Source organism: Phodopus roborovskii, unplaced genomic scaffold (assembly GCF_943737965.1).
Source record: "Phodopus roborovskii unplaced genomic scaffold, PHOROB, whole genome shotgun sequence".
In the NCBI taxonomy this organism is placed as follows: domain Eukaryota; kingdom Metazoa; phylum Chordata; class Mammalia; order Rodentia; family Cricetidae; genus Phodopus; species Phodopus roborovskii.
This window is the reverse complement of record NW_026126622.1, coordinates 2,445,531-2,454,568: the sequence shown is the minus strand read 5'-3', so window position 1 is coordinate 2,454,568 and position 9,038 is coordinate 2,445,531. Positions and strand designations below refer to the sequence as shown.

The 9,038-nt window shown below is 39.3% G+C and overlaps 1 pseudogene; it reads right to left on the bottom strand.

Moving 5' to 3' along the window:
• Positions 1-7,574: 7,574 nt before the first annotated feature.
• On the bottom strand, positions 7,575-8,395 carry LOC127237999 (ribosome biogenesis protein NSA2 homolog; annotated as a pseudogene).
• Between the last annotated feature and the right edge of the window lie 643 nt (positions 8,396-9,038).

The window sequence follows — 9,038 nt, the reverse complement described above, 5'->3', positions numbered from 1 at the left end:
AGGGCAACTGATTTATCATGATTTAATCTTGTATTCAGCTACTTCACTAAAGGTGTTTACCAGCTGTAGGAGTTATTTAGTAGAATTTTGGGGGTCACTTATGTATACTATCATATCATCTGCAAATAGAGACAGTTTGACTTCTTTCCTTCCAATTTGTATCCCCTTGATCTCCTTCATTGTCTTATTGGTCTAGCTAGAACTTCAAGTACTATATTGGATAGATATGGAGAGAGTGTTCAGCCTTGTCTTGTTCCTGATTTTAACGGAATTGCTTTGAGTTTCTCTCCATTTAATTTGATGTTGGTTATAGGCTTGCTGTAAATAGCTTTTTATTATGTTGAGGTAGGTTCTTTGCATCCCTAATTTCTTCAGGACTTTTTTTTTTTTTTAATCATAAAGTAGTGTTGAATTTTGTCAAAAGCCTTTTTTTTTTTTTTTTTTTTTTTTTTGCATCTAATGAGATGGTCATGTGTTTTTATTCTTCTTCTTCAATTTGTTTATGTGGTGGATTTTCATATGTTGAACAATCCCTGAATCTCTGGGATGAAGCTTACCTGGTCATGATGGATGGTGCGTGCGTGCGTGCGTGCGTGCGTGCGTGCGTGCGTGTGTGTGTGTGTGTGTGTATGTTCTTGAATATATCTTTCAAGTGTTTTATTGAGTATTTTTGCATCAATATTCATGAAGGAAATTGGTCTATAATTTTCTGTCTCTGTTTCTGTTGAGTGTGTGATTTGGGTATCAGAGTAACTGTGGCCTCATAAAATGAATTTGGCAATGTTCTTTACATTTCTATTTTATAGAACAATTTGAGAAGTATTGGTTTTAGCCTTTCTTTGAAAGTTTGATAGAATTCTGTGCCATGGCATTTGGCCCTGGCATTTTTGGTTGGGAGACTATTAATGACTTATTTTTTTTTCCTTAGGGATTATAGGTCTATTTATGTTTATCTGATCTTGATTTAATTTTGGCATGTGGTATTTATCGAGAAATCTTCCCTTTTCTTTTAGATTTTCAAATTGTGTGGAGTACAGTTTCAACGACCTGATAATTCTCTGGATTTCCTCAATGTCTGTTGTTATGTCCCCCTTTTGGTGTATTATTTTGTTAATTTGGTTGTTACCTCTCTGCCCTTTAGTTAGTTTGTCTATCTTGTTAATTTTCTCAAAGAACCAACTCTTTGTTCTATTGATTCTTTGTATTGTTCTCTTTGTTTTTATTTTCTTTCAGCCCTGAGTTTGATATTTCCTACTGTCTGCTTCTTTTGGGTGTCTTTGCTTCTTTTTGTTCTAGATTTTATGTGTGCTATTAAGTTTCTAGTGTGAGATTTCTTTTACTTCTTTATGTAGGTACTTAGAGCTATAAGCTTTCCTCTTAGCACTGCTTTCATTGTGTCCCATAGGTTTGGATATGTTGTGCATTCATTTTCATTGAATTCTAGGACTTATTTAATTTCTTTCTTTATTTCTTCTTTGACCCCATTACTTATTCAGTTGATAGTTGCTCAGTTTCCATGAGTTTATAGGCTTTCTGTAGTTTCTGATGTTGTTGAACTCCAGCTTTATACCATGGTAGTCTGATAAGATACAGGGGTTTATTTAAACTTTTTTGTATCTGTTGAGACTTGCTTTGTGATGTAGTATGTGATCAGTTTTGAAGAAGATTCCATGAGGTGCTGAGAAAAAGGTCTGTCCTTTTGTGTTTGTGCGAAATGATTGTGGATATCTGTTAGGTCCATTTGAGTCACAACATCTGTTTGTTATGTTATTTCTCTGTTTAGTTTCTGTCTGGATGACCTGTCCATTGGTTAAGAGTTCATTGAAGTCTTCCACTGTTAATGTGTGGGATTTGTTGTGAGTTAAGCTTTAATAATGTTTCTTTTACAAATGTGGGTACCCTTTTACTTAGGCATAAATGTTCAGAATTGAGACATCATTTTGGTGGATTTTTTTTCCTTTGATGAGTAGAAAATATCCTTTTCCATCTTTCTAGATTAATTTTGGTTTGAAGTCTATTTTGTTAGATTTTAGGAAGGCTATACAAGCTTGCTTCTTAGGTCCCTTTGATTGGAAAGTATTTTTCAATCCTTTCTTAAGAGGTAATGTCTATCTTTGATATTGAGGCGTGTTTCTTATAAACAGCAGAATCCTGTTTTTTGGTTTGTTTGTTTGTTTGTTTGTTTTGTTTAACCCATTATTGTAGCCTCTGTCTTTTTATTGTCAAACTAAGTCCATTGTTATTGAGAAATATTAATGATCAGTGTTTAATTCCTGTTATTTTGTTGTTGGTGATGGTGGTGTGCGTGTGTGTGTGCATGTGTGTGTGTGTGTGTGTGTGTTTTGGGTTTTGCTAGTGTGACATTATTGCCTGTGTTTTTGTGGATGTAGTTAATTTCCTTGGATTGGAGTTTTCTTTCTAGTACCTTCTATAGGGCTGGATTTGTGGTTAGATATTGTTTAAATTTGGCTTTTTCAGGAAATATCTTTTTCCCTCCATGGTGATTGAAAATTTTGCAGGGTATAATAGTCTAGGTTGGCATCTGTGGTCCCTTAGAGTCCACAAGACATCTGTCCAAGCCCTTCTGGAGTTAGAGTCTCCATTAATAAGTCAGGTGTAATTCTGATACATCTGCCTTTATATGCTACTTAGCCTTTTTCCCTTTCAGCTTTTAGTATTCTTTTTTTGTGTTCTGTATGTCTAGTGTTTTGATTATTATGTTGTGAAGGGACTTTTCTTCTGGTCCTGTCTATTTTGTGTTCTGTCAGCTTCTTGTACCATTATAGACATGTCCTTCTTTAGGTTGAGAAAATTTTCTTCTATGATTTTTTAAAAATATATTTCCTGGGCTTTTGATCTGGGATTTTTCTTCTGTTCCTATTATTCTTAGGTTTGGTCTTTTCATGGTGTCACAGATTTCCTGGATGTTTTGTGTGTTAGGAATTTTTTTAAATTTAACATTTTCTTTGACAGGTTTATCTATTTCTTCTACCCAGTCTTCAATGCCTGACATTCTCTTTCCATTTCTTATGTTCTGTTGGTGATGCTTGCATCTGTAGTTCCTGTTTCTTACCCAGATTTTTCATTTCCAGAATTCTCTCAGAGTATTTTTTTTTTTTTTTTTTGGCTTCTATGACCATTTTTAGATCTTGAGCCATTTCCTTCACCCATTTTTTTTCTTGGCTTTCTTTGTATTTTTAAAGGATTTCTTTTAATTTTTTTGTTTGTTTGTCTTTTCCTCTATTTCTTTAAGGGATTTTCTCCCCATATTTTCTCCTTAAGGACCTCCATCATCTTCATAAAGTCATTTTAAGATCATTTTCTTGTGCTTCAGCTGTGTTGGAATGTCCAGGTCTTTCTGCCATATGATCACTGGGCTCTGGTGGTGACACATTGTCCTTTCTGTTATTGATGTGTCCTTACATTGGCATTTAGGCATCTGGATTTGGCCTAGCTATTGATTCTTGCATTTTCTGTGTTGGATGAGTGTTGTGTTCTTTGGTTTTCATTTTCATTCTGGTCTTCTGGCCTAAGTGGCCCAGGATTCTGGTGACTGGTGAGTCTTCAGCTCCAGTGAATGTCTCCACTGAGGTATTTGGGGGGCCTTGGGTTCTTAGATCTTGCCTGGCTTCCAATAAAGCCAAGACTTCATCCAAAGCTTTAGGCTAGAATATGAAGCCTCGGTGGTGAAGGTAGTATGCATTCTAGGGTTGTTGGGTGGGCTTTAAGGAGAGTTAGCAGAGAGTGTCCCTAGGTTCAGCCTGGCCTCTGATAAAGCTGCAAGGTGTTGGGGGCTAGGGTATGGAGCCCAGGAGAAAGGTGCCATCTGGGGTTGTTGGGTGGTCTTTAAGGAAGTAGGTGGTGTTTTACCTGGTGTCCCTAGGTTCAGCCTGGCCTCTGGTAAAGCTGCAGGCTGGGGTTGGATATACATTTTAAGAATCTGTTTATATCATGGAAACTTTTTCTGTCTTTTCCAACTATAGTAAATAGTTTTGCTGGGTATGTTAGTCTGGGTTGGCCTTCATAGTCTTCTACGACTTGGAGTGTATTGCTGAGAGAAAAGAGGGAGGAAAGAGAGTATATGTGCATGTGCACATGTATGTGTGTATATATGTGTATGTGCATGGGAGTGTTTGTACATATGTGTATGTGCAGCTCTGTATATGTATGTGCTTGTGCATGCCTGTGTGTGTGGGCACATGTGTGAGAGGCATATATGTGTATATGTGTGTGCTTGTGTGTGTGTGTGTGTGTGTGTGTGTGTGTGTGTGTATGTGTGTATGTGGTCAGTTCTCTCTCCAGGACACATGGATGTTGGGAAAGAAGGACAAGAGGCAAAAAGCCAACTACTTTCACTATGTACCTCTTGAACTTTCACTGCCCCTGGTTATTCCTCCAAAAATTAATTAATTTATTGTTTTCTTTCTTTTTTAAAAAAGAATAATATTCTCAAAGAGCCTGAGCCTCTCTTTCCTCTAATTTTCTGGCCATGGCCACAGGGGCTGGCAGGTGGGTGCAGGCCAAGCCACACAGGGACTGGGAGATGGATGATGGGCTAGGGCCAAACAGGGACTGGCAAGTGAGTGCTAGGCCAAGGCCACAGCCACACAGGGTCTTGCAGATGGGCAGCGGGCCAAGGCCACACAGGGGCTGGCAGGCGAGGGCCGCTGCTGCTTCAATGTTTTTTGAGGGTACACACACTGTAAGGATTTTTCTCATTTCAGCATCATCTGTCCACCTTGGCTGGGTATGGTTGAAGTTGGCCTGCATTTGGATGTCCCCATGAACACCACTGTATGTATATGTTTGTTAGCTTTCTTCCTTGGGGGCAGATTCCTGAGATAATCCACATTGAAAGGACTGTTTTGCTTAGTTTTCAAGATCTCAGTCCCATGATCAGTGAGCCATAGTTTAGAGCAAGTAACTGAACAGTGAACGGAATTCCTTACTTCGTGACTAGTAAAGGAGAAGCAGAGAAAGGGAGTGGGCTCCACTATCCCAGCCAAGGACATGCTTGAAAAAATCCAAAGATTGCTCACTGGGCCCCACTCCTTAAAGGCCCCCCCAACCTGCTAAAGGCACCATGCTGAGAACCAAAAGGCTTCAACACTGGACCTTTGGGGATAGTGGTGGTAACCATAGCAATGTGTCCTAGACACTGTGGCATGAATAATAAAAACTCAGAGACAGATATTGGGGTTGAAGCTGGAGATTAGAGAAGCAAAGCTGCCAGCCACTAAAGAGTTCTTACCTCTACCAATGCTCAGAGGGGCGATCCATCGAACCTCAGACTGCTCCCAACTTCACTGCTCTTCAGACTGCACTGAGCTCCTGTCTCATCCCCCTTAGATTCCTCTCTTTGCCCAGCAACATCACTCCTGTCTCCACCTCCCCAGTGCTGGGATTAAAGGTGTGAGCTGTTTCTCTTTTAGACTGATTCATCTTAAGGCTGGCCTTGAACTCACAGAGATCCATCTGCCTCTGTCTCCTGAGTGCTGGAATTAAAGGTGTGTGCCACCACTGCCTGGCCTTTGTGGCTGTGGCTAGCTTTACACTCTGATCTTCAGGCAAGCTTTATTTGTTATATCACTGAGGGGCGACTGAGGCACTGGTTTTCCCATAGGCCCTTCTTTCTGTGGCTGGTAAAGGCTGCTCTATTGAATGCTAAGCCAGGCATGCTCTTTTCTCTACCCACCTGCTTTAGAATGTGTGTGATTTAACACAGACTAAACCCCACCCTCCTTTCTCCCTAGAAAAAAGCTTGACACTGAGGTACTTAGGTTGAATTTCACATAGAACTTCAATATTCAAAACTGCTTTGGTAGATTGCTTCCTTAATATGCTCTATTATTCCCCAACATTATAAGTCCTTGGGTGACATGCATAATGACTTCAGAGGTTTATAATATTTGAAAAGAAGAGAAAATTGAGAATTACTTGGTACAGTATGTTCTGAATAAGATGGGGTCTACAGAGAAGTTAAAATGTCTTCAAGTTTATTTTGCTGTTTTCAAAAATTATTGTGGCCTATGTTTCATAGAAATTCTTTTCTTCCCCGGGCCACATAAATGAACATCTCCTCTCTCTCTCTGTCTCTCTCCCAGGTTGGCCTCAAACTTTCAGTCCCATTCCCATCCTACAGATGCTGAAATTACGGGCTGCATGCCACCACTCCAAGTCTGGCCTCTTTTAAAGACATAATACATTGTATCTAATGTTTTATTATTATGTACATGTATGTATGTATATGGCAGTTCATATGGTTGTGGGCAGGTGAGTGTAAGAGGTCAGAGGACAACTTTCCAGAGTTGGTTCTCTGTCCACCATGGGATGTGAGACTGAACTCGGATGCTCAGGCTGCACTGAATTTCTCCCTTCTGACCATGTCACTGGCCCATGTTTCACCGTTTTTACACTGTAAGCAACACAGCCAGGGCTGCAGAAGGAGCTCAGTACTATAGCCATTCCCTTAGAATTTGTCAGACTTTCGATTTGATTCTCAGCACCACACAGTCAACAAATAAAAGACAGCCAACTGCTATTATCAAAGATTGTACCAATGTGTAATCTCAACCACAGCACAAAACATGAGCCTTGTGCCACTCTCTGAGACTGTTCCTCACTATCGTGCACAGTGCTGCAGGTTCTCGTGGAGTGTTGACTTAAATTCCTTCCCCTATCAAGGGTTGGGATAGCTGGTCATTGGTAAGTTGATGGTTAGTTTTTGAAGAAGCTCCATATGGATTTTTATTGTGTCTGTAAGAGCTTACATTCTCATCAGCAGTGTATGAGGGTTCCTTGTTAACAGTAGGTTTTTTCCCCCTGCCTGGACCTACAGCTGCACCAGCCCCAAATAACACACAGAGACACTGTATTAGATATAGAGCTGTTGGCCAGTTACTATCTTATCAGCTAGCTCTGTCTTAAATATTAACTCATTTCTTTTTTTTAAATAATTCCAAATCATGACTTTTAATTGTGGCATCTCAGGGCACTGGTACATAGTCTAGAATTATATAAACCAATTTTTAACATCATGGTAGCAATGTGAATGCACTACCCTATTTTTAGAATATATAAAATGGTAGAAGTACACTTGAATTCACTGCAGTACTATATAAAGTATTAATTACAAATGTAAAAACTACAAGTTGTGAATTTTCAGTATAATTCTTTTAGTGTAATATTTTATAAATTTAAACCTGTGCTTAAAATGCTCCATTGTTTAGGATTAATGGCAATGAGATGGAAAAGTATTTGAACAGATCTAAATTTCCTAGCCCACCCAATAAATAAGTGGTCAGTAACCTTACAGGTACTTAAAACTATACTGGTGGCTTTTCCATTGCTTCATACACTTCCTAGTTCACAGACATCTATTTGTATGCTTGCTACTCAGTCACATCAATACATAAGTCCTTAGGCCCCAAACTAAAGACTAACTGTAAAACTGAGCAGTTTTTACTTTTCTTTTTCTTTACAATTTAATAATCCTTGATGATTGCATATGGGAAAGGCAGTTTGGTAGTATTCAGAAAGATCACAGTGATGATGTTTTCCGAAGGATGTGTGTAGTCTTCAGTGGAAGTCACTATCAAACCAGCAAGACAGCATTTATGCACCCATCATTTTCAGGATTGTTAGTAACGTGGGCATACTTTCCCTAGATAACCTTGCCTCCTTGTGTCACCAGGCCCAATTCACTCACATTCCCTTCAATAACTGTGCCTTTGGTGATTACACCCAGAGTTGTATGTAATGGGGATGATGGGTTCTTTTTCACACCAAGTATTGGCAGGCAAAAAGTAGCTTTCAGCTCAGGATGTGTGACATGGGCTTTTTTGAAGCGCAGGCCCATTGGCCTAATGAACCTTTCATATTTAGGTGGTTTTCTTGTAAAGCCATCACCAACAAAGCAGACTTTAGTAACCATCCTCTTCCATGCCTTCTTTTTTTCTTTTTCCCATTCGAATAACTTTCAATACTTCTGTTTCTCCTTGGGCACGGACTTTGGGTAGAGGGACTTCCCATTTTCCGCCTTCTCTTTTTGTTTCTGCTTAATCATGTTGGAAAGTCCTTTTGCTCTAGACTGTCCCTCTGTCCAGCAGATAGGTGGGTACTGCTCCTTGTGGGGTCTTCTCATCATCCTTTTGTTTGGTGTTTCTCTTTTCATGCATCTTAATAGTCTTTTTCATTTGTATTTTCTCAGCATGGCGCTGTTTATGGTAGAGCTTAGTCTTCAGGCCAATCGTTTTTTTTTTTTTTGGCCTTCTTTGAACGTTCATGGGCCTCCCAACTTTCTTTCTTTCTCTTTTTCTCATGGTAATCCAAACGATACCCATAGCTTTTACAGTGTAATTCAATATATTCATTTTGTGGCATGATGACAGCCGCGGAACAGTGGTCCACGACCTCCAGGGTACGAAAAGCCTCTTCTGGGTCTCCATATTAACTCATTTCTATTAATCTAAGTATTTCCATGCGGTCTCATTTTACCGGAGAGAGGACCCAGACCTCTTTTTTCTCGACTCTACATGCTGACTCCTCCTTACTCCTTCTGGAATCATCCTTGTTTCCTAGTCGTATATTCTGGTTTTCTATTGGCCAACAGTGCTTTATTCGTTAACCAATAAGAGAAACATATTTACAGAATGACATCTCCCATCATCTCCTCTTTTTCCACATCCCTGCCAGCATTTCTAGTCATTTGTTTCCTTGATGATGGCTACTTTGATGGGGTGGGATGGTATATTAATGTGATTCAATTTGCATTTCCCTCATGTCTCAGGATATCGAACATCTTTCAAATGTTTATTGGCCATTTGTATTTCTCCTTTTGAGAATGTCCCGTTCATTTGTCCATTTATTGATTGGATGATTTGTTTGGTAATTTTTGTGATGATGGTGCTTAATTCTAAGGGTTCGTCATAGATTCTAGGTGTCAGTCCCTCTGGTGTTTAGCTACAGATCTCCCATTTTATAGGCTCCTGCTTCACCTGGCAACTTTTTTTTAATTTAAATATATTTTAATATTCTTA